Source organism: Choloepus didactylus, chromosome 2, assembly GCF_015220235.1.
Source record: "Choloepus didactylus isolate mChoDid1 chromosome 2, mChoDid1.pri, whole genome shotgun sequence".
Lineage (NCBI taxonomy): Eukaryota > Metazoa > Chordata > Mammalia > Pilosa > Megalonychidae > Choloepus > Choloepus didactylus.
Genome location: NC_051308.1, coordinates 194,672,591 through 194,679,336, shown reverse-complemented (window position 1 = coordinate 194,679,336; position 6,746 = coordinate 194,672,591).

Genomic DNA, 6,746 nt, shown 5'->3' with positions numbered 1-6,746 from the left:
CATACTGCAACCTTGGGCAAGTTCTCAACATCTCTGAGCCCCTATTTCCTCGTCTGTAAAATGGGTTCCATACCTCCTAGTTCTCACTTAGGAGGACCCCTTCTCCAGGAAATGCCCTCTAAACGTAGGCCCTTAATGGATGTAGTTGTTAACCCACCCTAGAGTAGCCATCCCAAAGCAGCTTCAAGGTCAAAACTTGCTACCACTGATGTCTGGAGGCTGCCAGGGCCTCCTGGAACCTGATCAGAGGCTAGCGGCAGGGAGGAAGGTGGGGTCAAATGTTATTCTTGGAGTTGATGGAACCCAGCCAGGTTTCAAGTTCCTGTGGGGAGTACTGGTTCAGGCAGCTTGGCTGGTCACGTGTACAGGAGAGTCTGACCTCAGCATGTTCTCCTGAGCTTTCCACATGGCTCACATTGGAGAGAACCCTGGGGCACAGTGCACACTGCAGGGAGAACACATCATCCTCAGCTGACCTCAGCCTTTTAACTCATGTTCATTAGCATCTACTCTGTGTTCAGAAGGGGCCTGGGTGCTGTTTGAGGATCTCCCTGAGACTGCAAAGAGTCTTTGCCATCTGAATGAGAGGCAGACTTAGGTAGTGGAAAGAGGGTTTGAGGATAGGCAGGCCTAAATTCTAATCCCAGATGCACTACTCATCAGCTCTATGTGTCTTTCTGCAAGCCACTTTCTCTGTCTGAGTCAGTTGCTTTGTCTGAAAAGTGGCAAGAATAAAACCTGCTTCCGTTTGTTAATCGTTTGGGATGCAATATACCAGAAATGGGTTGGCTTTTACAATGGGGATTTATTAGCTTGCAAATTTACATTTCTAAGTCTGTGAAAAAGTCCTAATCAAGGTATCAACAGGATGATACCTTCTCTGAAGACAGGCTGCTGGCATTCAGAGTTCCTCTGTCAGATAGCAAGGCACATGGCCAGTGTCTGCTGGGCTGTCTCTTCCGAGTTTCGCTGCTTTCAGCTTCTGGTTCCAGTGGCCTCCACTCTGAGCTTCTGTGGGTCCTTTTTTAGCTTCTCTGGGGCTTTTCTCGCTAAGCCCACTCTGGGCTTTTTCCTTCTTTTATCCTTTCATAAAGGACTCCAATAAAGGGATTAATACCCACCTTGAACAGGGTGGGTCACATCTCAATTGAAACAACTTAAACAAAAGGTCCCACCCACAATAGGTCTGCAGCCACAGGAATGGATTAAAAGAACATGGCTAGGGTAGGAGGGGGGGGTGGTGATTTGGGTATTCTGTTTTTATTTTTATTTTTTATTCTTATTCTGATTCTTTCTGGCGTAAGGAAAATGTTAAAAAATAGATTCGGGTGATGAAGGCACAATTTTAAGATGGTACTGTGAACAGCTGATTGTACACCATGGATGATTGTATGGTATATGAATATATCTCAATAAAACTGAATTAAAAAAAAAAAGAACATGGCATTTTCTGGGGTACACAACAGCTTCAAACCAGCACAAAACCTTCCTTAGAGAATTGTTAAGAGGATTAGAGTGTCTGGCAAATAGTAGATTTGCTCAACAAATGATCACTATTTACATTGTGAGCTCCTACGTGATAGGGACTCTATCAGATTCAGCACTGTATCCCCATGCCCAACCTAGGGCCCAGCCAGGAGCAGTTTCAGTGTTGGTTGAATGAATAATGAATTATGGAGGACACTGAACTAAAATCCCTAATCCGGCTCCCATCTTTCAGGTCTTCCACACTTACCCTGTCTCAAATCTCATATAGAATCAGTCTCTTTTGCAGCAGCCCTGACAAGTGAGCACCTTCTCTTGGCTTGCACACCTCTGTAGGAGGACATTCACCTCCACCCAAAGTTTCGCATTCTGCCAAGTAGAAAGGTCTTCCTTCTATTCAAACCTCTGTCAACTAAGGCCTGTCTAATTGTAGCTCCCACCCATTGGGTCTATTTCTGCTCTTTGGAACTGAACAGAGCAAGCCTAGTCCTGCTTCCATAATGTAGTCCTTCAGGGATTTATTGCTCAATTTGAATATGCCAGGCACTGAGCCAGGCATCTTGCTTGCTTTAATTTCATTTAGCCCTCACATTAGCCCTGAAAAGCAGGCATTATTCCTTCTTGAGAGATGGAAAAGAGGCTCAGAGAGGTAACATAACATGTTTGTAAGTGGCAGAGAAGTGATTCAAACTCAGTTCCTTCTCTAAAGTGCTTGTCTTGCCAATGCTCAGAGGATCTAATAGAAGCTAGAAATTGTCCCCTGACAATTCCCATCCCTTCCCTTCAATAAAAATTTATTAAGTACCCAAAATGTACCAGGTTCTGAGCAAGGCACTGGGTACAGAAATAATTCAGACATGATCCATGCCCTTGAGACACAGCCTGTCCCAAACTCATGTGAAAAGAATTGCAAGTGAGTACAAGGGCTGTAGGAGCAAGGCTTCCTGGAGGAGGTGACACCTGTAATGGGTTGTGAAGCACTATTAGGAGTCTGTCAGACTTGTGCCAAGGGAGGGAGGTGAGGAAGCAAGACGTTTTGGTGGAACTCCTGTGGAGTCCAGATGGCAAGGGGGTTGTGGTGCCAAGCTAAGGAGCCGGGACTTTCTACCATGTGAGTGGGGCACACACTTTAGTGTGCATAAGAATCTTTTGGGGTTTATTTATTTAAAATCTGGATTTTCACTTCATAGGTCTAAGGTGGTTCCAAGAATCTGAATTTTAAGCAGGTGCTCTAGGAGACTGAGGAGCAGGGGATCCACAGTCCACACTCTGAGAACCACTGCTGTACAGGACAGAAAGTCTTTGAAGGATTTCAAGGAGAGGAGGACATGGCAGACTTCATTTAGAAAGTGAAAGTGACTTTCTGGCTCTCACTTTGTTGAGCCTCATAGACTAATCAGAGAGACAGGCATGAAAACAAGTAATTATGATACAGTATGATGAGAGAAGACCATGAATTCTTGGTATTCTAATAATACTGTGGCATACATGAGTTTGTGATTGTTTATTCACAAGTGTATTAATTAATATTGGTTTTGTCAGCACTGATGGTTAACAGTTACTGAGCACATACTTTAGGATGCAAGGGTGGCATTGTGCTATGTCCTTTTCCTTCATTATTTCAAAAACCTTTTTTTAAAAACAACAACAACAACAAAAGAGACATCTTCCTGAGCAGTGTTCAAAAAAGAATACTGATCTACCCTGTGCTTAAGCCATGCTAGCTCTGGCTTAGACAAGGAGCTTTATTTGACAAGGAGTTTCAAAAACAGTACAGCCCTGCAGATTACACTAGTTCTTGAACGTGGAGAGGAGCCTGAGCTTGGTTTGTCTTGGAATGGTCAAGAGGCTGCTAAGGTGCCACTCCATGTTGCTCCTCTCAGTAAGCTGCCACTGATAGCCGAGCACAAGCCCAGACTCCAAATGGGCACTGAAGACAGAGAGAAAGTCCACCAAGCCCCTGTTCTCCAGGAGCTTACAGTCTTGTGGGGAGTGGAGACCATAAAAATATAGATGACACAGGGTGATCAGAGATGTGATGGATGGAAACTAGGGAAGTAAGTAGCCAAGGAAAAGCCTCTGCCCCAGCCTGGGGGAGGAGAGGTTTCCTAGAGTTTTAACAGATGCAGGTATAAGGTAGGAGGACATTCCAGATCAGCATCGCAAAAGCTCAGCAGTAACAAACACCCTGGGTTTTTAATTTGTGTGTGTGTGTGTGTGTGTGTGTGTATGTGAAGAGCTACGAGCAGCTCCGTGCTGCAGAAGCCAAAGTTGGGAAGGTGAGATGCGCTAAAAATAGAGGCAGGAACCTCATCATGGGGGTGGGGAGACTTGTATGTTGAGCAAAGAATTTTGGCCTTTCCTCTTTAGACAGAGGGAAGGGCTGATTTATACACTGTAATACAATCACCACTCTTCAAACCTGGGGAGGGGCACCAACTGGGAACAGTATCCGCTCCAGCCTCCAGCAGGCGCAAGTCTTCTCAGCGACTCTCTCCTATTGGGGCAGCAGAGAAAGGAGAAGGAACGAGGCAGGGGCCCTCACCACGCCCACCAGGCCTGCCTCCCGCAGCTGGTGGTGGGAGTACCCCCAGCAAACCACACCAACAGCCCCCAGGTTATTAAAAGAGTGGCAGCCAAGGTGGAGTCTTTAAAAGCTGGACGTCCTCACCAGCTAGCCATGCCATTTGGAGCCATGCCATTAGAAAAAGTATCTAATAGTAAAATCTGATCCATAGAAATCCTTTTTAAAGAAATATTTATCATTCTGTGTAAGAGCTACTGTTTAATTATCCTGACAATTCTATTAGAAGGCATTATCCCCACCTGAGAGGTGATAAAACTGAGACCCAGAAAGTTAGGAAATTTGCCCACAGTCACACAGCTATTAAAAAGCAAAACCCAGGTTAAAGACCTTTAGATCTAGGAACTGGACAGTCTGGTGCCACCCCATGCCCCCCAATCCTAATGTAAAATTCAAAATAAAAGAGATCCACATGGCAAAATGAATGGTAGGGAAAAAAAGTTTGTTTTTTTTTCCCCAAATTGGTTACTATAGCCTCTTAAAAATATAAGATTTTATTTTTAAATTTATATTTTCTCATTCATGGTGAGGGGCCCTAGCCATAAACACGCATGCTCAGTGTGCCTTTTGACTCCTCCAGAATTGCCCAAATCTGCAGGATTGAAAATCTAGGCTTTTTTCCTTCTGCCATGCTGTCTTTCAGAAAATCTTTCAAGCAATTTCATCAAACGTTAAGAAATTAAAATGCAATGTATTTCTAAGTTTCAGAACATCACCAAACAGTTCCGATATGTTTTTTGTCCCCACCCTACAAGCTCCAAATAACTACGAATGGCTCCCACTGATCACCCAGTTGCCCAAGGTAGAAACCTGTTTTTGTTTTCATGTTCTACTCAACCCTCCCTCAACCCCCACATGCAACATGACTAAAAAATTTTTTTCTTAAATTATGATACATTTGTTACCATTGATGAACACGCCTTTTAATAAATTGTACTAATTATAGTCCACAGTTTAACTTAGGGTTCACTGTGTTGTGCAGTTCCATGTTTTCTTTTAATTTTTATTCTAGTACCATAGATGCAACCTAACATTTCCCCTTTAAACACATTCAGATACATTTCAGCACGTTAATTATGTTCACAATGTTGTGCTACCATCACCACCATCCATTACCAAAACATTTCCATCTTTCCAAACAGAAACTCTGTACATTTTAAGCCTTAACTCTCCATTCCCTATCCCCACCCTCTCCCCTGGTAAACTATACTCTAGATTCTAATTCTATGAGTTTGCTTATTCTGGTTATTTCATATCACTGAGATCAGACAATATTTGTCCTTTTGTGTCTGGCTTATTTCACTCAACATAAAGTCTTCAAGTTCATCCATGTTGTTGCATGTTTCAGAAATTCATTATTTTTAATAGCTGAATAATATTCCATTGTGTGTATATAAAACATATTATCTGTTCATTGGTCAGTGGACATGGGTTGCTTCCATCTTTTAGCAATTATGAATAATACCACTATTAACACTGGTGTGCAAATATCTGTTCAAGTTCCTGCTTTTAATCATTTTGGGTGTATACCTATAAGTGGGATTCATGTGGTAATTGAAATGAAGTCATATGGTAATTCTGTTCTGAGGAACTGCCAAACCGTTTTCCACAGTGGCTGCACCATTTTTACATTCCCATCAATAATGAATGATTGTTCCTATTTCTCCACATCCTCTCCAACATTTGTTCATTTTTAAAACAGTAGCCATTCTAGTGGATGTCAAATGGTATCTCATGGTTTTGATTTGCATTTCTCAAATGGCTAATGATGTTGAAGATCTTTTTATGTGCTTTTTTGGCTATTTGTATATCTTCTTTGGAGAAATGGCTATTCAAGTCTTTTGCCCACTTTTTTAATTGGGTTTCAACATGGCTAAATTTTGCTTTTTTAGCTGCCTCAATCTCTTACCTCCTCCCCTCTCCAGGCCTGACACTGCTTTAGCTCAGACCCCACGATCTCTCACCTGGACCTCTATATCATCCTCCTAGCCTGTCTACCTGCCTCCAATCTATTTTCTGCACTGGGGAGATCTAACTTCCAAATGTGATCATTTCATTCTCTGGTTCAAAACTCTTCAGGAACTCCCCATTGCCCTTAAGACAAATCCCTAGACCCTCTGGCTTTCCTCTGCCTCTCTTGTTTCCCTCTCTCATAGTACTGATCATTGTAATATGAGGTGTTAGTGAGAATACTAATGAGAATACAAACCACTAGTCCTTATGATGAATTGGCTTCCTCATTAGACCATCCAGGCCATCTCTGAATTTCCACATTCATCTCAAGTCTGGCATGGAGGAAAATGCTGGTGGTAATTATTGCTGATGATTCAAATGCCTGCTGGCCAGAAGACACTAAAGATGCCTACACAAACAATACTGCTTGCCATGACCAGTCTGAAAACCCATGTTCATATCTTGCCTCAAAGGATGCATAAGTGAGAAACTCATCCATGCCGGCTCTTATCAATCTGTCCTCCCACAGCCGCCTGGATATGAAATGGCCTTGGACCCTTCTGGACCACAGTAAATTATTCTTTGCATTTAAATAACTTTTGTGAAATGTAACATTCTGAACCTCCGAATGCTCATTCCATTGTTCCTAGCCTTATCTCAGTACGTGATGTAAGGTACAGAAGAAGCACCAGGGGTCCTGGGCAGGGACTGGTCCACCAAAAAA